At 43.1% G+C, this 25,267-nt stretch overlaps 1 protein-coding gene and 1 pseudogene across 1 annotated transcript in view; one reads left to right on the forward strand and one right to left on the reverse strand.

Moving 5' to 3' along the window:
* Nucleotides 1–25,267, forward strand: part of LOC127033680 (dynamin-1-like protein) — a 325,175-nt gene that overhangs the window by 217,583 nt on the left and 82,325 nt on the right. The window lies entirely within an intron of this gene.
* Nucleotides 9,843–25,267, reverse strand: part of LOC127033552 (death-associated protein kinase 2-like) — an 18,323-nt pseudogene continuing 2,898 nt past the window's right edge.

Here is a 25,267-nt window from a genome sequence, read left to right on the forward strand (position 1 = left end):
CTCCACCCAGAGTTGAAAAAATCCGGTTTCCTGATTGGTCCTCTGGTCAGGTGCTTCAGGTGAAAGAGACATTAACCCTTAGCTATCTGTTTATGACAGATTCAACATAACAGTATAATATTGAACATAGGAATTATTATACTCAAGCAGTGAGGAGAATATACCCTTAGTATAAGAATTTAAGGAGAGTTTTAAATATGTGACATGTAAGATAGCAAAATTTTCATAAATTAATACCTTTAACACATTGGTTGAACACACTTTTCTTCCCTCTAAAATTATATTTTTCCAATGACAAGTTCAGTCTCTAAGGAGTGATTTATCCTGGTCTACTAGCAACAATTAGTATTGAGTATTTGGACACCAAGAGATGTCTCAAAAGTTCATGTTAATTTTTCCAGACACAAACCAAATACCGGCGCACTTTCAATTTAAGTATATATGTACCTTTACAAGTTAGAAGTTAAGATATAGTCCAAGTGATGTTAGTCAGCAACATAAATGAGTTTCACTCACGTTTAAAGTGAACAATTTATGCAGAAAAGTGCAAGCTACAATATACTATCCTCAGAGAGAAAGAATACAGAAATATATATATAACTCCAGGTGTAACTAGATTTGTAAAAGAACTACCCTGGATGATTTGTTAGAGAGCGACCTTGTCTAACTGAGAAATGTCATATACCCATAAGAAAATTTATGCATTCTCTGAGTGGAGAAATTCAGATCTACATAGGCTGGTGTGTAGTAGTGCCTTCAGATGGCAGTGCAGCCTTATTTGTCGAAAATAGAAGCATTAGCCTATCTATCTAGTGAAAGTGTGTGGGGAGGCCTCCACAATAAATTTTCATAACTGATTTAGTAAAGCACTGCCTTTCTCATCCAGAAGCTGGCAGAGCTTCTTGTGACATAGATCTTGACCTGGGTAAGACAGGGCAGTCCTTGAGCAATACACTTATCATCTTTGGCTAACATGTTTTGCCTTTTTTTTTTTTGTCCATTCAAAATTTATGAGAAAAGTAATCAGGTTTTTTTTTTAAAGCTAGTTCTATTTACATAGGACTTTATGTCTCATCCAATATTAAGAAAGAGGAAGCATCTGTCAGTCTTGTTATTCATAGTGAAAATCAGTAGGGCACTGATAAACAGAAGGTGGCACAATATGGAAGACAACCTAGTTATCAACTAAGTTTTTGGAAAGCCTGTATACAAGGGCTGTTAATCTCAGACATCTGACAATTATCACGAGAATGTGTGATAATAAAGATTAAAAACAGAGGGCCACTTGAAAGAGGCTCATTGGGAGGGTTGTACAGAGACAGGATTCAGAACCAGGATTTTAGCCAAAATGCCATATGGTACAGGTTAGCACAGCCACTAATTGGGCCCAGAGCCAAAGGGTCAGATTCCGATACCTGATTGCTTACCCTGTATGCATTGTCCTATTGATTTCAAAATGGACTATTTGCAGATTAAGGTACTGCTAATTATGAGCAAAGCTACTCTGATCTGGCCCAATGTGTATGAAAAAAGGCATTATGCAGGTATTTTGATACAAAATCAGTCCCTTCTGAATGTCTTGAGATGGATCTTAGACTAAGATGAGAGAAATTCAATCAAGTATTCAACAGTCTGCAGGTGGCATACAGCTGGTTAACAGCTAGGAAGAACAGAAGAATTCATAGGCTCTTCATGGGAAGAAAGGGTTTTCGGGGAGCAGTTAACAGTGGAACTCAGTTTGGGAGCAGCATGTCTTCTGAGTTGGCAACCTCTATTTTTGAAGAAATCTGACAGAAGAATGAAACCAAAACCAGGTGTACTCCACATACTAGCTTAGTTTTTTGGATACCAGGATGCCATTGATTAGCATCATCCCGTGTATTCACACAATTAACAGAATGCAAATTAAATCTAGGTCTTTTAAACAACTTAAATATAGGTCTTTCGAACAACTTCAAAAGGTTAGTACTAATTAAGCATAAAAGGTAAAACAATAAGGGTGAATTTTAGATGGATTAGGAACTTGATCCTGGAAACAGACCTTTGAAATGCAAGGGTAAAGTCAGTTCATATTGAGTGAGCTAATTGTGGCCTAAGATGTTTATGGCAGTAAAAAGGTTCTTCTGAAATAAAGAGCATGAATAACAATAATTCCTAATGAAGAATCGATTTGACTAATTTCACTTCTGTTGGCAAAATATACAGAGAAGATGGCAATGTTCTCAGTGTCATTCCTTATTCAACAGCACTTTTTGCAAGTTTCCTTTGCTCCCTGGCTAACGACTGGAAATTAAAGCTGAGTTGCTTAGATGCGATTGGCTATGGAAGTCACCTGGCACACGTCTGATCGCTGATTGAAGAAGTGTTGCATTTGTCCTCAGGTGTCTGGTGCAAATGCTTGTGAAAAGCAAGTTTAAAATGAGCTTTTCATGAGCACAAGATTAGAATTTGCTCTTTTGTTTGCTGTGGTATCTGAGTGCCTCAGTCTTGAAAGTATTTCTCCTCACTGTGAGGCAGGGCAGTGCTATTATCCCCATTTTACAGATCGGATGCTGAGACACAGAGAGCTTAAGTGACTTGCCCAAGGCCACATGTGAAAACTGTGGCACAGCAAGGAATTAAACACAGGTCTCCTAAGTCCTAGGTTGTGCCCTAGCCATGGATTCATAGATTCATAGACTCTAGGACTGGAAGGGACCTCGAGAGGTCATCGAGTCCAGTCCCCTGCCCTCATGACAGGACCAAATACTGTCTAGACCATCCTGGGTAGACCTTTATCTATCTAACTTACTCTTAAATATCTCCAGAGATGGAGATTCCACAACCTCCCTAGGCTATTAATTCCAGTGTTTCACTACCCTGATAGTTAGGAACTTTTTCCTAATGTCCAACCTAAATCACCCTTGCTGCAGTTTAAATCCATTGCCTCTTGTTCTATCATTAGAGGCTAAGGTGAACAAGTTCTCTCCCTCCTCCTGATGACACCCTTTTAGATAGCTGAAAACTGCTATCATGTCCCCTCTCAGTCTTCTCTTTTCCAAACTAAATAAACCCAATTCTTTCAGCCTTCCTTCACAGGTCATGTTCTCAAGACCTTTAATCATTCTTGTTGCTCTTCTCTGGACCCTCTCCAATTTCTCCACATTTTTCTTAAAAGGCGCTGCCCAGAATTGGACACAATACTCCAGTTGAGGCCTAACCAGCACAGAGTAGAGCGGAAGAATGATTTCTCGTGTCTTGTTTACAACACACCTGTTAAAGCATCCCAGAATAACATTTGCTTTTTTTGCAACAGTATCACACTGTTGACTCATATTTAGCTTGTGGTCCACTATGACCCCTAGATCTCTTTCTGCCATACTCCTTCCTAGACAGTCTCTTCCCATTCTGTATGTGTGAAACTGATTGTTCCTTCTTAAGTGGAGCACTTTGCATTTGTCTTTATTGAACTTTATCCGGTTTACCTCAGACCATTTCTCCAATTTGTCCAGATCATTTTGAATTTTGACCCTGTCCTCCAAAGCAGTTCCAATCCCTCCCAGTTTGCTATCGTCCACAAACTTAATAAGCGTACTTTCTATGCCAACATCTAAGTCATTGATGAAGATATTGAACAGAGCTGGTCCCAAAACAGACCCCTGCAGAACCCCGCTTCTTATACCTTTCCAGCAGGGTTGGGAGCCATTAATAACTACTCTCTGAGTACGGTTATCCAGCCAGTTATGCACCCACCTTATAGTAGCCCCATCTAAGTTGTATTTGCCTAGTTTATCGATAAGGATATCATGCGAGACCGTATCAAATGCCTTACTAAAGTCTAGGTATATCACATCCACTACTTCTCCCTTATCCACAGGATTCATTATCCTATCAAAGAAAGCTATCAGATTGGTTTGACACGATTTGTTCTTTACAAATCCATGTTGGCTATTCCCTATCACTTTACCATCTTCCAAGTGTTTGCAGATGATTTCTTTAATTACTTGCTCCATTATCTTCCCTGGCACAGAAGTTAAACTAACTGGTCTGTAGTTTCCTGGGTTGTTTTTATTTCCCTGGCACCAGTGGGTGCTCGCATCGCCACTCCCCGACTCCACCCTCTCCTCGCCCCTGCCCTGCCCCCATTCCAACCCCTTCCCCAAAGTCTCCACTCCAACTCTGCCCTCTCCCTGCCCCATTGAACCCCTTTCCCCAAATCCCTGCCCCGGGCCTGCCTCTTCCCCAAGTGTGCCGCGTTCCCTCTCCTCCCCACTCCCTCCCAGCCACGTGAAACAGCTGTTTCGCAGGACAAGTGCTGGGAGCTAGGAGGGAAAAGCGGGCATGCGGCACGCTCAGGGGAGGAGGCAGAGGCGAGCTGGGGTGTGGGGGCAGGGCGGGGAGCTGCCGGTGAGTGCTGAGCACCCACCAATTTTTCCCCATGGGTGCTCCAACCCCAGAGCACCCCCGGAGTCAGCACCTATGGCCCTAGCCACTGCGTTAGCCTTCCTCACTGTGAGCCTCCAAGCCAGTCCAACCTGAGAGCAAATTCCAAAGGGGTGCAGACATGGCCAAAGCATATTTCTTTAAAAAATTCAAATGTTTATTTGTGGGAAGATTCTCAGGAACCTGCCCAGCTCTAGTGAACGTCAGGCCAGAAGGCCCTGCTGGCTGTGATGTCCGACTCCTGCACTGGGATCCTGCTCTCCAGTGTCTCTCTTGTTATCCCCCTGCACACGCTAAACGGGGGGGGGAAGTGACTGGCCTTTTTTTGGTTTGCTTGTTTTTCTGACTCAAGCAGCACTGCTGTGCTGTCTCCAACACACTTCCATTTCAGCCTGCTGTGTCCAGTGCCCTCGGTCCCCACAACTCCCCCAGCCAGCCAGCTGCTGGACTGCACGGGTGCCAGGCACCAGCTTTGGGGTGCAACTTTGACAAGTCAGCAGCTTATGTAGAAAAGAGATGACATTTGTTCCAGGCAAATGTTGAGGCAACTCCTCTAGGCACTGGCACTTGGGGGTTAAGTATCAGAGGGGTAGCCATGTTAGTCTGGATCTGTAAAAAGCGGCAGAGTCCTGTGGCACCTTGCGTGTCTGCTTGCACACTGCTATGTTTGACATCATAGGACCTGTGTAACACTTGCTTCTGAGACCCTTGGAATCAGCTTAATTTTCCTGCTTCAGAAACATCCTGCCCCAGGTTTGCAAAATGGACAGAAACTCTAGCAGCTTTACACAGCTCTCTTCAGCATCTCCCCTCAGGGACAAATCTGACTAAGTGCAGAGGAAGAGCATGTGATAGCATTTCTAATATGGCAGCAGCACAGTAGAAAGAATTTTAAATTCTCTCTCAGGTATTTATATGGCCCATATTACTGTAATATCTGAATGCCTCACAATCTTTAATTTATTTAGCCTTGCAGCACTGCTGTGACGGACAGAAATGTTGTTATCCCCATTCTACGGATGTGGAACTGTGGCCCAGTGAGGATAAGTGACTTGCCCAAGTCTTCACAGAAAGTCTGTGGCAGAGCTAAAACTGAGTCTCCAGCATCCCAGTTAACCACTGGACCATGCTTCCCTCTCCATCCACACAAACGCACAGGGAAATAAGGAGATTACACACATTCATATTTTGCAAAGTTTTATTTGCCAATCAGAATGACAAATATAGTTCATGCATTCTGATAGAGTTTGTATTCTTGCCAGGTTCTCAATAAAAATCTGAATATTTCTCCTAATAAAAACATAGGTACAAAGGTTAAAAACAGCACGGGTGCACCAATAATAAAATATCCATATGTCAATTGATTTATAACAACATATTCATTTATTCTTTAGTCAGACTATTGTATCCTTCTTCTTCAGATTCCCAAGGGGCCAGGCATGCATTAAAAATATAGATCTTCTCCCAAAGAGGCAAGTCCTGTAACATGTGCAACCATTCTTATGAAGTACATTCTTACATTCTACTTTCGGTATCAAGGGGAAACTCAAGGCTGTTGTACTAGGACAATTGTATTTAAGATTCCAAATTATTAAGAGTGAAATTCACTCCTATGCACAGAGCCAGGACGAGAACTATGCACCACGTAAGTCTTCTAGATACAGCTTAACTAAGAGTTGCTTATGCCTTGTAATGGCCCTTCTGTACAGGAGTGAATTTCATCCCAACAGAATATATAGGAATAGGTATAGACTTCAAAGTTATAAATACATTTGGAAAGAAACGTACTAGTAAATCAGTGACTGGAGTTTGCACTGAAACCTCCAAATATACACAGGCATTGAATTAGTATTTGAAAAAAGATCAGGAAATAGTTTTGCTCAAATATGAGTGTTTCCTATAAGACCCCCTGGTGGTTCCTTTGCACTGAATGCCACATCCCATACAGGTCATGTGAAGCTACAGGCTCACAGAAGATAGTAAGGAAAGGAGGGCAATGCTGTTTTATCTGTGAGTGAAAGTACAGTTATGGTTATTCCTGCATACTCATGTTCTTAGTTACACAGGGGTACAGCCAAAACTAAAGGCCAAAATCCTGAAAAATGCTAACTCATATTGACTTCAGCAGGAGGTGAGGGCATTCAACTCCCCACAGGACAGGGCCCAAAGCAATGGCTGATGTTATATTCCAGGATGTTTCTATAACCAGGGCTCAGGCCTGATTTTCATGCAGCCTTAAAATTAGAGGTTTGGGTGCTCAGCAGGTCTTCAAATTCTTTCTGATAATATCAGGCTAATCTGAGCACCATCACATGGGACAGGCCAAAGAGAATCCTGAACTTAGAAACTGGGAGACAAGTGGCGGAACCATTGATTTTTCAAATATCTATTTTTACTGTTCTCTTTATAAATATTCCTCTATAGAATGAAAAGAAAAAAGTTTTTCTATGTGCTATTCTCTGCTTATGTATCCATTACTACAGTGCAAATTCACTTTTAGTCCAATGTTTAAGTCTACACAAGCTGATTGGCGAGGTATTTTCCCCACTTTAAACTTTAGAGTACAAATGTGGGGACCTGCATGTACCCTTCTACGCTTAATTCCTAGCTTAGATCTGATAGCACTGCCACCAGCCAAAAATTTAGTGTTTGGCACACTTTCTGTCCCCCCAAAACCTCCCCTGGGGAACCCAAGACCCAAACCCCTTGGGTCTTAAAACAAGGAGAAATAAACCATTCCCCTTCCTTCCCCCTCCAAGACTTTCCCCTCCCTGGATTGCCTTGAGAGGCTTCCCCAATTCCCTGGTGAACAAAGACCCAAACTCCTTGGATCTTAGAAACAAGGAGAAATTAACCTTTCCCCATCCTTTCCCCCCACAAGTCCCTGGTGAGTTCAGACCCAATCCCCTTGGGTCTTAAAACAAGGAAAAATCAATCAGGCTCTAGAAAAAAAGAAAGCTTTTAATAAAAGTAAGAATAAGTAAAAATTATCTCTGTAACTCAGGATGGTGAATGTTTACAGAGTATTCAGATTCATGTAGCTGAGAGGGACTTCCTCCCTGCTAGCCTGAGATTCAAAGTACAGCAAACAGAGGCAAAAATCCTTCCAGCAAAATACACATTTACAAGTTAAGAAAACAAACATAAGACTAATCCACCTTTTCTAGCTAGTACTTACTATTTTGAAACCTCCATCTCAAAGAGTTTAGAATCAGACTTCTGAACAAGTATAATAAGGGAAGGGAAGTCAAGAGCAGCTAAGAACGTATTGTAGAAATCTAGAGGAGAGAGAAAAAGATTGCTGCACAATTCTGATACCCCGTAATTGGTCAGTTAGGCATTGTCTTCAATCGGAAAAAAGTATGTTCTGAACTTGAATGAACTATCACGAGGCAAAATGCTAGTAAAGACAAGGCACTTGTAGTTTTATCATGAGTTAGCAGATCAAGATAAAACCTAGCCACCCCTGTAGTCTTAACCTCAACCAGCTAACGTGTGCAAACAACAAACTGCCTGGTCTTCACTAGGGTTTTACCTTGTATTTGCTAACTCAAATTCGGAACACACCTTTTTATCCTAATGAAAACAAGGCTTTACAGGCTGAGGATCACCATCGACTTAGCCATGGTCTAGAGCACTGTTGAACATGAGGTAGCCTATTTTTTACATCAGATGCTTCAGACTGTGGTCTGACATTTGGTGGAAACACTCCTCTTTCTGTCCCTTTCCTTTAGAATCCTCCTAAACCTATTTTCCCTTCTCTCCTCTGGTCTTTTCTAACCTCCCCAATTCTTTATCTAGCCACTCCCTTCCTAGCTCTCCCTTTCAGTCATTCCTCCTCACTGATTACTTCCCACCTGCTTACCATTGTGTCTCTTCCCTCATGCTTTCCTTTCTGCTTCCACTTACGCTACCTCTTTCTTCTTGGATGCTGGATACTTCCTCCTGACGCACGTACTAGGCATGTTTTTATCCCCACTTAAAAGAGGATATCAAGCTATGACTCAAACCTGATTTTTAAAGCTTTGCAAAATGGTCACAGTGAAACCTGAAGCCCGGCAAAATTCACCTGGTGTGATGTTTCAACACAAACTTACAACTTTAATCTTTTAAAATCTCAAGCTTGGGATACAAAATCATTCATATCAGGTGAAATTTTGTAGAACAAACACTTTGCTTTGTGGTTTTAGCTACATCCGATCCAAAATAAAGGGCTGGTCTCCACATACTTTTGGTACCAATTTAACTACATTGGCTTAGAGACCAATATAGTTAAAGTGGTGCAACCCTCTAGTGTGGATGCAGTTATACCAGTATAGAGCTTATTTTCACAGATGTATAGAGAGTGGTCCCTCGGATAAAGCACAAATAGTCATTGGTCCAGGTAGAGTGTGGGACAGACTCTATAGCTGGTGGCTGAGGTGGAAGACACCAGATCAGATTCCTGCTCCAATGACTATTTAATTATTTATACACTGTCAAACTGTTTCAACAGGAGAGACTGAGCAAGCTCCACATCAGAATATTCCATAGCCCAGTGGCTTGGGCACTTTTTTGCACTGAGGGAGCCCCAAGTTCAAATCCTTTCTCCAGCTCAGGTAGAAGGGGGAACTAAATCCGGGTTTGGCATGAGTGCCCTAACCACCAGGCTAAAGCTGATAAGGAAGTGGTGGCACCATGACTTCTCCGTCTTTTGCCAATAGGATCTCAGTCTTTGGAAAAAAATGTTTTTGCTGAAATTATTCAGTCCATTGTGTTGATTCGGTGAATAGTTTCAGTTCACTGAAAAATGCATACTATTTGCTGCAAAAAACTCCACTCAGGTCCACTCATTACACCATTTCCATGCTAGCAGGCTAGCGCCTTCGATGATAAAATGGAAAAACAGGATGACTTTTCATCACGACAAGGATAGTGGTATTATTGCAGACACCTCTCAGACACGTGTGTCTGTGTTACTAATAACAAAACAATAAAAATGATTTGTAAAAGTTTGCTTAAGAAGCAATAACAGCTTCACTGCCATAAAGGCTGATCCAGTGGTATTAATTCACACATTCTTATATATGGCTCAGAATGTGAATTGCACTACATTTAAGAGAATGTCAGTAAAAACAATGTTCTGGATACAGGTGATATCACAGTTCACAGATGAATTCATAGAAGAATGAAAAGCTCTACAAGTAAAATTATTCTGACAGTGTCAGTGCTGCCGCACTTCTCAGGGAATCTGGACTCCCGAGTTTTGTAAGTTTTCAGTGGATCTTGAATAATATTATGCAGGTGCTCTGTGTAAGTTGAAAAGTGAGCAGCACATCATCACTGAATCTGACCATAAACCAGCTTTGCTGTTAGGGCTGCATTTTTAGCCAGGATGAAGTTTTCCTCACATGTCTCTCTAGTGTAGAATATTAGAGACACTAAAATATGCTGCTTTTTCTCAGACGACTGCCATTGCTTTGGGAAAGATCTTCTTCCTGGTCACTTTCACAATTTCTCTGAAATAAAGAGAATGTCATGTTTCAGTCTGTTGAATGAGATACAGAGCTTCTACACAGATTAGCAAACACATACTTAACCACTCATCTATGGGGGGATAAGCAGGAGAGCTAAGAGAAACATCACTGAGGTTCTCTAGAGGTGTAAGTTGCATTGTAGATATTTCCCCCATCAACTGGAGACCACAGCAAGACACAGGATTCTAGACGCGTTTCTCCACTTTGGGGTGGCTGTTCCTGGATAAGATTATTGGGCCAAAACTAAAAGAAGTTTGACCTCCCAGCCAAAATACAGCAGATGGCCTGTAGTGGGGTTGTTGATCTGACCCTAAAGCAGGACATCCTTGTTCCTGTTTTTCTGTATTGACTAAAGCTCACTGTTAAAACAGCCTGACAGAAACTCCCACTTTATCTTTGGCTAAATGGAGACTGGGCAAATGCGTGGAAACAATCAGGCAAAATAAATAAATAAAGAACTAAAACAAGGCCCACTAAAAAACTGTAGATGGTGTAAGAACCTATAGAGAATACTTAGACAAAAATGCATCAGGAGTACGTAAGCTTGTTCTATTTCCAACCTAATGAATTTTTCAAGTCCCGTTTCTGCAAACCTAAGTTTAAGCAATACAAACCGACCAGCGATGTGCTCTCATGAGAAGCCATTGAACACAAGGGTTTTCCCATTTTAGATAAGACATTTTATATTCAAGTGCTTCCTTAGTCCATGTTTGCTCACATAGGGAATTTCTACTGAAGTCTATCGCAAAATCCCACTGGCATCAGTAGTGCAAGATTGGCCCTTAGCATCAAATTCCCATTCCCTGTGCAAAGCCCATTTACATGGGCTTTGCATGGGGGAACTACAATACGTAGTATGTTTGGGGATGAAATCCGCTCTTCCCCACACAGCATAGAGCAACTGCACCCCTCACCTCTCTCAGTGAAGGGTTTGATACCAAGCTCATCACTATGGTAGCCATGTACCTGGTGCAACTTTCATACTACTCCCCCATATCATAATTTTGGCCAGTGAATACAGTTTGCAGAGCCACTGGCCACTCCTTGCTCCCCATTTATGCCACAGATAGCACCGTTGGAGCAATGGCTCAGGGTACAAAAAAGGTACAGCATCTCATGGTCTGGCTTCTCCATGGGTTTACTACCCAGAACCATGGCGGTTCTGATACTTTTTGGACCTTGGGTGCCCATGCTAGAGGAGCAAGATTCACCTCGCAGTAAAATGGTTGCTTTTTCCTTCTCTCTTCCCTTGTTTTTTCAATGTACCTACCAAACTTTCATCCTGCATCAGTGGGACCTTTCTCATCTGTGAGCGAGATAAGTGGTTGCACAGTGAGACAATACTGTAAGAGAGCTGGGGGACGGGGAGAGGTGAGAATTAAGTGACACTTGCAATGTGGAAATCCCTAACATACTTAATACAGCTATAGTGCTTTACATCTTCAAAGCACTTTGCAATTGTTATCTTGCCCTCGAAGCCCCTCAGGATAAGTAAGTATTATCACATCAGCATTAATGTCCCAGTGCCATACCTTCCATCGCCTCCTGGCATATCGCCTTTTGAAGTTTTCCAAGTTAATGATAGATTCTCATCTCACCAGGGCCTGCCACTTGTCCATTGGCTGGAAGACAAGAGATGACAAGTTTGTTGCTTAGCTTTCCCTAGGGACAGAAAGTAAACATGACTCTGCTTGCATCAGTTACACACTGAACTGAGTTAAAAACCAGAGAGAGGAGCTCAGCTGAGGGAGAAGTTCTTGACTATGCTAATTCTTCAGAGTAATTCCCTCTGTTGACCTGTAGCACCTCTGTCTTATCTGGATTGAGCCTGAGCCCGCTGGCTTTCATTCAAGTCTCTTTCTCTGAAAGGCACTGGGAGAGCATGGATAGGGCTCCATCAGGGGCACTTGAGAAGGAGATGGAGAGCTGTTGTCGGCATACTGATGACATTTTAGCCTGGAGTTCCACAGCTTTCCACAGGGATTTGACAAGTGTCGCTTAGAAATGATGACAGAAGAGAAACCTGTGAGGTTCCTTAGTCAAGGCCCTTTAGGGAGGGAAAGAGGAAGCTTGGCTCTACCTCTGACCCCTTTGGAAGGAATGAGCATTTAAAATTAATGCCATCCAGCTGCCATAGTTAAATGCATAAGGAACCCTCACTACCCATGGTGCTGACAGATCAAGTAATATTAACATGAACATCTGTCATAGGGAGCTAGGAATTGTCATACCAGCTCAGACCTGTGGTCCATCTACTCCAGTGTCCTGTCTCTGATGCGCATTCTGTATCAGTTTAACTTTTTAAAGCCCAGCCACTGTTTCAACTCCTGAGAGGGTTTAAGATCCCATCAAAGGCAAAATCTCAGCTCCGCTTTAATGCTAGAGTCACTGTTAGTTCCTCCAGAGTAAAAGGAAAACAGACGATTGTACTTTTTTCAATGTCCAAGCTGAGTGGGATGCTACAAGTAAACAGCACAGATGGTGAAGGGCCAATTAGATTGATGATCGATGATATGAAGTGTTTAATGGAGACATTACTAAGAAAAGCTGCTTTTTTTAAAAAAGAAATATATGAATTTAAAACCTGATAGTGTTCCCTTTAAAAAATAAGATGCCTTTCAGAGGTTCCATAGGGCCGTCAATATCCCAGCTGCTAATCAGCCCTTTCAGATCCTTCCCTATGGACAATGTCAGGAGAGTGGGAAAAGATGCTGATATCATTACTAGTACTTTAGAAATCAGGGAACCGTATCAGTCACAGTGTACCAATGAAATACTAACAGTAGAGTAAGCCCCCAGAAAGCCAAATCATTTGTTTTTAAACTACCAGGAAACTTTTTCATTACACTAGTTCAGAGGGTCTTAACCCATGGGCCATGACCCCAAAGGAGTTCAACCAACTCCTATCTGCTCCCATTCCCTGTCTCTGGTATTCTGCTGAAACTAGGTTGTTCAGTTACTTGTAGTGAGGTCCCCCATAAAGATGCTTCACATTGTACTGATCCTAGTGGTGCAAAAGCAAGTGGATTCTGGGTGCATGCGAAAGGAATCAGATGCAAGGAATTGAACATGGGCTTATGTGATGAAAGAGGTGAAAGGAGAGAGAAGCTCTGCTTAAGGGGAACATAAAATGTTGCAAACATTTTAAGAAGTGATCATTAAACCGGATTCTCTGTTCTAAAGTGCACGGCTTTTTCTAGAGAGGAGCCTTAGTGACAAAGTTCAGATCTAGATCCTAGATCTCCAGTTTTGGATGTATTAAGATTTAGGGTTTCCATGCCCTTTAGAAAGATAAGCTTCAGCCAAAGTTCAGAGTGGACCTTTCCCTAATTTCAGACCTCTTTTTTCCCCCCTAGCATGTCTTCTTGGTGTGTAAGTTTACTGGGTTTCCTATTTACCAGAGGGATTTGATAACCCCACTTCAACCGTGCTGGTTTGTGCTACCAATCAACCCGGTCACTTTTTGACGGCCTTACTAATCCAGTTTTGAAACTGGAGAATGTATAACATATGAACAAGAAATACTGAGAAACTTTAGAGATCTGCATGTCCTCTGCTACTCACACATCAGACGGTAATGCACCAACAGTGCTGCTTCTCCGCTGACTCAGGAAGTAGATCAGCAGAGTACTGAAGAAACAGCAAAGACCTGAATAGGCGACAACTATGAGGGGTTTGCTGAGCAGTGAAACAGGACATCAGAACAAAGTTATAACAAAGATAGCTGTCAACTGGAAGTGATTTACATTACAAGAGCTGGACAGTTACAGTGAGATGGATTGCAGGAGGCGTTCATTTAGGTTGTGAGACCAACAGGTTCGATTCAGAACTGAACAGGAAAAGTAACCGAATACATAGGTTTCATTTGTATGGGACCTGTCATGAAGTATCGAATGGGAACTTTTCCCAAACTCCTGAGAATAAAATGAGAAAATGTTAGCTGACATTCAGTATCAGTTACGGTACACATACTACATCAGTAAATGGGGCTCAGGGAACTTATGTTGTAAGTAGATGTTACAGTGGTGGGAGATCCAGAAATGCTTAGATTTAATTGGACTAGAATTAAACAAGCAAGGAAATAGAAGCACCAGAGCAGGATGGAAAGTGCACCCTCAAAGATAGAAACATCTTGTCAGGAAACTGGTAATATTGTTGAGCTGACACATTTGCTTTCACACAAGCTATAATGCTGTTAAACAGCCAACACTGTTCTAAACAATACACCTATAATAGGGTATACCACCACATCTTTTCTTCTCAGTAGTTCTGCAATTTGGCTGTAGCCCGTCTGCTGATGTATTTTACAGAATGTTGATAAGAAAGGGAGAGTGAGCAAGGAGGTGCACTAGGACAACAGCATCAATGAGGGACTCAGAGTTTTAAAGCTTTATGCACGTGTATTCTGAGATACTTGTCAGGCCAAGGGCAACCTCAGAGTCAGCAGCATCTAAGTGCAAGTTGTTCAGCTTTGGCTCTAAGATTTTTAACAAACATTTTGATGCAACAGACAGAAAGTATGTAACACCTTGAAGATATGCTGTTAGATCGTCATGGCTTGATCACCAGAGGGGTTGAAGTTTCACAAATCCCTTTCTCATGGAACCTTTTAGCGCTCAGCGCTTCTGAAAAATCAGGTCATCAGTGTAAAAATGCCAGACGATTTACCAGAGTGTAGCAGACCACAACCCGATCCGAACTGTCCTTCAGTGTTGGCCAATACCTGATCCCAGCCCTTCTGGGCCAGCAGAGGGCAGGGAGGTGATATAAATAGGACCGCAAGTTCAATGTGTACTTTTTCTATAGAGCAGGATGTGAAAATGTCAATTTTAAGAACACTTTCTGTGGGAAATCCAGGACAGTTTTCACTCTTGCACAGAGAAATGTTTAAAGCCTAATGGCAAACACCTGAACCATTTGCACTGCTTCTGCTTCCCATCATTCTCCGAAGCTGTCCTCAGCTCTGAAACCTGTACAAATGAATACAGAGGCTGAGATTTCATCTACAGTGGCAAAGTATGTCAATACCTCTGAGAGAAAGGAGCTGAAATTATCAGCCTTCCCTCCGTCTCCGTTAAAGGTAGACAACATCTGTGCATAATTGACCCTGGATATTGAAGCATGACATGTCAGTTCCCCACATTAGAAGGGTCTAGACAACATCCCACAAATGTGCTAAGTCAAAAAGACTGGTGAGAAATTAGGTTAGAACTACAAAATGTCACTGGTAAATGTCAGTAGTACAATTGTCAAAAAACATTTAAATGCTCGTTCAATGGCAGAGCCCCTGAAGCTCCACCCAAATAATTAGTTTTATGATACTCCAGACTGTTAAGAATCAGTTGCCCCATATTGCTAAGCACCTTGCAAAGTCGTGATCTTGTCATTCTCAGCTGGACATGATCCTTTCTCAGCTACAGCAGGGACCTCCTTCAACTCATGAAAAAAGCACAGGCCTTGAGGAGTGGGTCATAATGATACTAGCCTCAGCCAGACATGCTAAAGATCAGAGCACCTGCTCTATTGTCCCTTCTGCTCTGTGCCTGTATATCCATATACAGAGATCATCCAAATGGACAGAAATATGGGGTCAAGAATAGGTTAGACAAATTCTGTACAGTGAGGGTCCTTTCTCCAGATTTTGAATCTTACTCTATTTTCTTATTTTTCAAAATGAGGGGAAGAGAACCTCGATTCTGAAAAAGTTGTCTAGTCCCTCTGGACAGTATCCTCTTCACAGGGCCAGGCACCAGCTCAGCAAGCAGGTGCTTGGGGTGGCCAAAGGGAAGGAGCAGCATGTTGAGCTCTTCGGCGGCAATTCAGCAGTGGGTCCCTCGGTCCCTCTCATAGGGAAGGACCTGCTGCCAAATTGCCGCTGAAGAAGAAAGTGGTGCGGTGGAGCAGCCGCCGATCGTGACTTCTTTTTTTTCCACTTGGGGCGGCAAAAACCCTGGAGCCGGCCCTGCCTCTTCAACATACCAGGCAGCACTGAGCAGAGCACTAGGCTTGGGCTCTCAAAGGAGCCTGGCACTCAGTGACAGTTGAGCACCTCCCTCCCTCAGGTTCCCTTGAAAATTACAAGTGAGATATAAGATTTATTAGGTCCTTGGTAAAAATTTTCATTTAAGCACCTAAGTGACTTTTGAGCCAGAGTCTCTTTTTCAAAGATATTTAGGCACTTTACTCTCATTGATTTCAGTGGGAGTTAGGCACCTAAATATCTTTGAAGATCTGGGCCTTTGGTACTTAGCAGCCTCAGTCTCATTGAACGACAATGTCACTTATGCCCCTAAGTCACTTAGAAACCTCTGAAAATTCTACTTCCATCCTGTCTAATGTAGAATGTAAGTGTCTCAGGATGGGATGCATGTCTATTCTCTGACCAACACCAGACACAGCTATTGTGCTACAGACAGGTGTAAAACAAATATATACATAAGCATGGTTTTTCACTAGTCTCCCAAAGTCACTATGAGAACCTGGCACTTTCTGATTCATCGCGCTCTGTGAACTGAATGAGAATACATTGTTTCTTTGTAGATAAAAATAATAAACAGGATTATTCCTATAATCTTATGAACAGCAGCCCATTACATTTAAATCATTAGCTTTTCCAGAACAGAGGAGTGGGCTTTCTGGGGGAGGGTGGGGCGAACAAATAGAAAAGTCTAACAGATCATCTCTCCCTTTGTCCTCCTCTTTGTTCAGAGCATGATTATCTGAAAAGGGGGATTTCGGCCATGAGGGTTGGAGAGTTTGCCTGAAGCTGTACAGAGTGACTCTCACTTTAACTCTTTTAGGGAAAGCAACTGCATCCATTTCCAAAGGGCTGCTAGAAGCAACACTGAGAGACATGGTATGGCCGTGCCTGAGCTTGAGAGCCCAGGGAGGAGGGATTCCTTGCTTGAGCATGTTGTTTGTACTGTGGTAATGCACAAAGGCCCAATCAACATCAGTCCGATTGCAATAGCCGGCCCGGTACAAATCTAAGGGCCTAGCCCCCAGAGACTTCCACTGGAAGCATCACAGAACTGGCCATGCAGATAGTCTCTGACAATCTGCAGTCTTTATGTCAGGTCATTAAAAACAGGTTTGATTCCTGCATTGTAGCCCTGCCATGGCATGATCAGGTTCCCACTCTTTGATTCTCTGGGCCAACCCTGGCTCCGAAGCAACTTAGAGCTGCTTCCAGGCAGCTCCAGGTTGCACTACTGGTAACGGCTCCTTTGAAGGACACTATGCCAGTCAAGGATTGCTATGTGAAACACAGATCCACCACACTCCCTCGTGGCCCATGACACACCCCTCATGCCAAGGGGGCGGGTAACAGAGAGAGAGAAAGGAGGGAGGGAGGGAGGGAGGGAGTGTGTGTGGGAGAGAGATATCTGTGGTATAGATGCCCCAGAAGGGAATTCATTTTCTCTGCAGGGCATTTGCCACTGGATTACAGCCCCTTTGCAGCACCTCAGCCTCACAAAGGAGCCATAAACCAGCTAGAGAATCTGGCCCTATAATTACTTCGCTAAGTAAATGTTTAAATATCCCATTTCAGTCACAGTCTTTCACATCAGAGACTACAGCATCGTGAATAAGAGACTATTTATTGTGTCCAAACCGTGAAATGGTTACATTTGTGCACATAAATACAGCCTGAGCAAATAACCTCTCCTTTGAAACACAGGGAAATGGTGCATTATTCAGTTTAAACACTGACTTTTTTTCCTTTTTCATAAGTTTCTAAAATGACTTCTGGAACAAAAACATCAGTCTCAAGTTCCACTACACTGAGTCAATCAATTGTTTCGTTTGACAGACCTTTCTTATTATGGAATAAAAGTCAAAGGTCTATTGACACTGCCTGATGGATCATAATCCTCGTAAATAATCTGACAAAGTGGGTATTCACCCACGAAAGGTCATGCTCCAAAACGTCTGTTAGTCTACAAAGTGCCACAGGATTCTTTGCTGCAAAAATAATCTACTATTTGCACAGCAAAATATACATATCCAGTTCTTGAGTCATTCTGTTACAGATTTATCATTCTGTCTTCAAATACATTCTTTTGTACATGAAACAAAGTACCTGTTTTTATTGCAAGAACTTCACATTAAAGGACTAAAAAGTATCTAACAGTGGTTCCCAAACTTTTTACTTCGTGCCTCCCCCCTGCCCCCCCCCCCCCCAGAGCTGGGTCTGGGAGCAAGGCTCCGGCTGGGAAGGGGTGGCAAGGCACGCCGACAGGGTTAAGGGGGCCAAGGCTGGGGCCCACAGCAGGGGATGGTAATGGAGCCTTCCCCGCCCCCCAGCTGTGCCCCCTAGACATTCCTCTGCACCCCCCTGGGGGGGTGCCCCACAGTTTGGGGACCTCTGTTCTAACATCTGATGACAGTGAAAGAGAGACTGTATCCTGAATAATTAGCCTATCAAATAACCTTAACTTTCCTTCATTAGCTGTTATTTTCATGGTGTGAAATGATAAATCATTGCATCATTTGCTCCATTTTAAAGGGCTGCAAAAACCTTCATAAGTGTTTTTAATTATCTGCTGTGCAGAATTAACCCCAGCAAATCTGCGAGACTATTTCCCTCATCCAAACAAGAATGCTACCAGGTGATTTTATAGACTTCAAATCATATGGAATCTGGTAAAGAAGGAGTGAAATACTATTTCATTTCAAGTGAATTACCCAATAATTTTCAGGACTTGTATGTTTACTATTATTATAATGTTAGTGCAGAATAACTGCAGGGTTACACATGCCCTAAAACAAAGTGATTTCTATTTCTAAGGGTTCAGGAACTGTGCTGGTTACAACATCAGCATAAAAACCACTGCAGAGTATAGGCTTTTGGTCAATAGTTTGTGCAACATTTCCATATTTCTGTTTTAATGCACAGGTGATGGTTTTGTTCTGAAGTTATAAACTGAGATGATTTCTTACTGTTGCACATTGAGACAGACAGACAGCAAGATAGGAGTTCTAATGCAGATTTTTGCCTATTAACCATTCCTGACTTGATTCTGCAACATCAAGATTCAAGCCTGCAAGGAAGTCTTCACAGCAAAATCTATTTAACAGCTCCATTAGTGATTCATTAGTCTCTTGGTTGAAAACAGAGCCAAAGTTTCCATTCACACATGCATCATTTCTATTCTCCAGCTAAAAACTACTCATTAAATCCTGGAGCCACCTGAGTTCCTCAGAAAGTTCCTGACTGAGAGATTCATACTGAGACTTTACATCAATGTATTTCCCAGTGACACTTGCAAGGCTAGAACCTACATTCTTGATGTCATCCTGCAGATGTTTCTTCAGGGATTCAATTTTATGGTGCTCATACTTCAGCTGTGAAGGCTTGTGTCTCACATTTTCATTTTCTTCTTTGTACCAAGCTTTTTCTTCATTATATATGGAAACCAGAACATGGATGTCCTCCTGCAGGGAGTCATGGGACATAGAGTGCTGAAACCACGTTTCCATCTGAGAAATGTCTTCTCCCACCCGCTGAAGCGCTCAAAGTTGACGTAGGTGTTATTTGGTGGCATACTTGAATGACACTTGATGGTGTACTCTTTCAGACGTTTTGTCTTCAGCTGACTGTTTTCAACCTTCTTGTTTTCTTGGACTTTTCTTTCTTCTATCAACTGGTGAGTCTTCAGACAGAAGAACCAGAATTATAGCTTGATTATCAAGATTGCAAGATATTGCACAAATTCAACTCTACACAGCAGACAAGAGATGCAAACTGCATTTCCACAATGCTGGGGAGAAGCATCATTTCCAGTCATTCTCCTTCATGCATTTGATTACAATAAAAGGGGTTATGTGACAAGCACTGAGCATTCATTCCCATGGGACAAGGGTCAATAAATCTAAGGGTTGTGAACTATTTGCATGCTACAGTTTGTGCAGTTAAATTCTCAAAACCATCAACATTGTTGAGGAAAAAATAATCCTGAAAACACTCCACTCAATGTTTTGTACAATACATAACAAAACGAGAACAATCCAGTGTTTAAACATCTGTATTTGCCATACTGAGATTGCTAAATGTATTTTCACGAAGAGATTTATCTACGGAGGCAAGCTTTGCTTAGAACAAAACAACACAAACACACACACAAATCCAAATACCAAGCAAATCCAGACAGCTACTAGCTCACTACACCAATGACATTTGGAAGGAGCTGATTAGTTTTCACATTTGGTATGGTCAGCTCTCAACACCCAAAAGCACTATACCACAAAAATGGTTTGTGTCCATGCAAACAGTGATTAGAGATGAAAACAACAAAAAGAGTGTTCTAATACAGAATACTGTAGGCCCATTTCTTTATATTCCAGTCACCCCTACTTTGGCTTTATTGTAATAACAGAAATCATGATTAAGGCTTGCAGAAATCCAAGATTTTGGAAGGAATTGAACAGATTTTACTACTGTTTGTCATGAATCCAAGGATCTCAGAGTGTTTAGTAGAGTTATTTCTCATGACTTACCTGTGAAGAAGGGGAGTATTCTCCCTGCCTTGCTCATGGGTGAAAGTGAGACATGGAGAGGTTAAGATTCACTGTCTGGTTCAAACTGATTTCTGAAAGCCATAACCATGATGAATTCTCTTGCCATTTAGGCACATAGCTTTAGCGTGGAAATATAAATTCCCATACAAATTCTGTACTAGTTAATCCCGAAGCAAATGTCCACCAGTTATAAAAGCACTACCCGTATTCCATCACTATCTTTGGCCTTACCGTTATCCAAGGATGAGTGAGAGCTTCTTGAATTGGGAGCCGTTGCCTGCAATGAAACACACACTTAAATGAGAGCCAAGCTGCTTACCATACCCTTACTCTCAGGGTGTTTGTGAACCAACACTTTAATATTATACCTTGTAACCTATAACACTGTCACCAATAGTGCCAGGATTACTTACAGTGAGGTACAACTTTCATGGCTTCTTTACTTTGTAGGGCAGCAGGGTTCAGAACAGTTAGCTTTCTGTCATCAGTGTTAATACAGTGCTACCCCTAGCAGAGCTGGACTTAATTTTCATTTACACTCAATGAAAATCTCTCCCGCTCTCATTGTTCTGTTAACAAGAGGTGAAATGCTGCTAATTGTTTCATGATAGTTCTGTCTAATGAGTGAATTCTACCTGCACACACTATGGTCTGACTTTTTCTCTCTATCAATTGATATAAGATTAATGTAATCAAAAACGTCTTTAATGCACGAGCTATCAAGTCACCCCTGCAGCTCTTGCTTCCTGAGAGCAGTATTCCTGGGCGGGATGCTTAAATACTAATAAGAAGATGTAACTTTCTCCTACACCCTAGCAGCACTGTGAATAGTACACTAGCACCTTCAGGCAGGATGGGAATAAACATGGTATCGCCTTTGGAGCTGGTTACAGCACAGATTTCAACATGCCTGATATGCCTGGCTTGAAAGGCACTTGCTAAACCTGTGCAAAACATTCCCATCAGACTCCAAACATATCCTGGGGCCTGAGGTTTGTAGAAATGTTTATTGATGTGTTTGGACAGATATTCTAGCTGGCAGCCTTCTCCCAACAGCCCCCACTATTTACCTTCTCCCTCAGATGTCTTAGAGGGCACCCTAGTGACCTGCATTCCCACACCATTTCTGCAAGTGGCCCCCCACTTTGTTTCCAGCAAGACATCCGATGACCACTCCCACTAGTACAAATAGACTCTTCAGAGGCTCAGCAGCACATAACCCACAAGGATGCCCTTTACTCTCTCCACCCACCCCAACATAGTGCAGAAAGTGTGCAAGGTAGTCCTGCTGTATCCAGCTCATTCAAAACTTCAGGAGCAGAGATCCCTCTCCTATAATCCTTACTGCAGTAGCTAAAGAATCTCTCTTGTCCCTAATCACCATGAGGTAGGGGGAAAGCCCATATAGCTGCTAGAGAAGTGCCAGGTGCCATCTAGCTGATGCACAAGGCTTAAGGGAGCCTATTTGACACTAAGACAACTGAAGAGCAAGGAGTTTGCAGCAATATGCTTGGGGTGTGGGAGCAATTACCAACATCCTACTACAGACCTGGGATAAGAGCCATCCTGCCTCAGATGAATGGACTTCATGAAGACAGCGAAGGGAAATGGTGGCTTATAGATGTGAACAGATAGGGTGTCCCTCTGGAGGTTTGAGACTGATGAACACAATCCTCCAATTGAACACATAGGAGTTGCTTTCCTGACAATCTCTGCAAGCCAATCCGCAGGCTTTAGCATGTGATTAATAGATTCCACAGGCCAGAAGGAACCATTGTGATCATCTAGTCTGACCTCCTGTGTAGCACAGGCCGATAGAACTTCCCAAAATAATTCCTAGAGCAGATCTCTTAGAAAAACATTCACCCTGGATTGAAAAATTGTCAGTGATGGAGAATCCACCAGGCCCCCTTTATGTTCCAATGATTAATTACTCACTGGTAAAATTTTCTAGTCTGAATTTGTCCATGCTCAGCAGCTGTTTTGAAACACTGAAATATAAAAATCAACTCTCTCACACACAGACATACTCACCCACCAAGTGCCCAATGCTTGTGAGATGTCATTAGAGGCAATAACGAAAGTTTCAGAATTACCAGACACAAGAACAGCTTCTAAAAATCCTATCAAATCCAGTCATTTGCACTTCACAAAAAAAAAACAAACCAATCTAACCCTACTGGTGAAAGAAATGCATGCCAAATTCTGCTACATTTGGTGAATTTTGCCACAGGGCATATTTTTAGGCCTCTGTATACAGACATTTACAAAGGACACAGCAATACACCTGTACTTAATGACTCACCCTGGCACAGCGACCTACTCTGCAATGAAACCTCTGAACTGCTCAGCATGCTCATTTTTGACCGGGCGGCATGAAAGGCAGCCAGCCATTTCTGTACATTCCCTTACCGCGTGTCTTTCACTAGGAGTTTCCGGATAAAGGCTTTTGCCAGATCACTGGTGTGACTGAAGAATTCCTCATCAAATTCGTAATTCACCGCTGTGATGTTGGCGAGAGTTTCCTGCTTTGTTTCTCCAAGGAAAGGGGATGCGCTGCTGAGCCTGAATAGGACAGACAGGAGGATCATGTTTTGAGTGGGGAAAAATAAAGTTACTTGGACGTGATTCCAAGATTGTGAAATGACAATATTGGAATGTGGGTCTCTCTTTCAGGGCAACCAAGAAGATTTGGAAATAAAAGGCCCAAATTTTGGTCACCATATATATGGCTACAAAACAGACTCACAAAGCAGCATTAATGTGTTTCCATGTGTGACAGCAAAGACCCTATTCATGGACACCCCCATCCCTGAGACACATTCAGGTTCTTGTTGCCCAAGGTAAGAATAATCCGCACTGGAGAGAGGTCCAGTTGCTATGAATGTATAGGGAGTAACATGCATAAATACCCACAGGCTATGTCAGGGAATGTCCCCGCATAGTTCCCATCAAAGAAGCCCTGTTCAGTGGCCTCTCTGTAGGCTTTGGGAAAAACTCCTGCCCCGTGCTGTTTTCTGCCTGAAGTTCACTGGCAAGAATCTATGCACCTGGAGTTGGCCCCAAGAGGTCCACATAAATAGAGAAAATTAATTGCTCAGATTTTTGTGCCTTGCTCTGATTTCTGCTCAGATTTCTGCAGCAAGGGGACTTATAGTGCAATCAAATTGAACATAAAGAGCTAATTCTGTCGGAGCTCAGCTCCATGCTTAAAAGTGCAAGGATACAATGCAGGTCACCATCCTCATAAAACACCACTCAGCAATCTTTTTAGATGGAAAGGGCTGTGATCCTGCCTGGCATCTCTCTCAAATGTAATTGACATTTTTCATCTTAGACTCATATTTACTTCAGTCTCACAAAAACCTAGAGTTAAAGTGCTTCCTCTGAGTCGCCGGATGTGCATACCCAGCCCTCGAGTACTTGAGGCTATGTAGTTTTTGTATCCGTTTGGTCCAAAAAAGAGTCTGGACCCTTCGAAGGGGAGGTCCTGGAGTGAATTTTGGAGCTCAGGTGGCAGAATCTGACTCCTGAAGACACGCCAAGCGCTGCATGACTAAGCTCGATGCAATTATCCTGGCCCACCGCATCTGCCGAATCCAAGAATGCCTTGAAAGAGGTCTTTGCTGCTGCCTTACCCTCGGTCTACCAGGGCCATGAACTTCTGTTGGGAACCCTGGGGGAGGTTGTCCTTAAACTTCCCTGCTGCTGCCCAGGAGTTGAAGTTATGCCCTCTTGAGGATGGTCTGTTGGTTAGCAATTCTCAACTGGAGGCTGCCTGACGAATACATCTTCCTGCCGAACAGGCACCAGGTGTTTCGCTTCCTTGGCCTTAGGGGCCAGGGCTTGCTGCCCGTGGGTGCTCTCTCTCATTCACCGCTGAGACTAGCAGGGAACATGGGGCTTGGGTGGCAGAACAAGAACACATAACCCTTTGATGGGGAGAAGTACTTGCACTCCACACCTTTGGCTGTTGGTACACTGGAGGCCGAGGTCTGCCATATAGTCTTATAGTTCAACTGAATGGTCTTAATGAGCAGGAGCGCTATTCTGGATGGACCTTCTGGGCTCAGAATGTCCACCATGGTGTCCTCTTCCCAAGTATAGGAAGCCTTATGCAGCAGCTCTTGGTGGATATGTGGTCTGTTGGCGGAGGCCCTGATACAGCTGTGCCCACCACCGCTTCACCTGGGATGCCAACGAGGTCAGTATCTGCTCAGCTTCTTCCTGCTGGTCTCCCTGGTCCCCCTTCCCTAAGGGAGGGGCTTCCGCTAGGGCCAGGGCAGACGACCTTGGGGCGGCACGGACTCAGTGCCAGTCTCTCTCGGTCTCTTGCCCGATGAAGATGCAGGTGGTGTGCACACTGTAGTTTCTCACATGGGAGAGCGTCAGTGCAGGGACCGGGACCACTGCACTGAGTAACTGGCCCTGGAGGGAGCCCCTTGCCATCGGCGGTAGGCCCAAGGGGTCCAAAAAGGGCCAGTGTCCTGGCAGCCCCCATTAGGGTTGCCAACCAGCTTGGGGTTCCCTACTATCCAGTGTGGGTAACTGTATCAGTCCGAGTTGTTGCTGGACTTCAGCGATGCAGAATGCGAGGGCCATGATTGGCTTCTGGCTGATCAGAAGTGGGACTGGTACCAATGCTCTTGGTACCTGGACTGGAACCGGGATTGGTACCGGTGCTCCTGAGACTGGAACCAGGAACCGATGTCGTCAGTGAGCCCCCGGCAACAGCCGGCCCCTCTTCTCTTGGTGCTGGTTTCCGGGCTCCAGAAAGCAGCATGCCCTTCCACTAATTCTGCATGTTT

Source organism: Gopherus flavomarginatus, chromosome 13 (assembly GCF_025201925.1).
Source record: "Gopherus flavomarginatus isolate rGopFla2 chromosome 13, rGopFla2.mat.asm, whole genome shotgun sequence".
NCBI classification, from domain to species: Eukaryota; Metazoa; Chordata; order Testudines; family Testudinidae; genus Gopherus; species Gopherus flavomarginatus.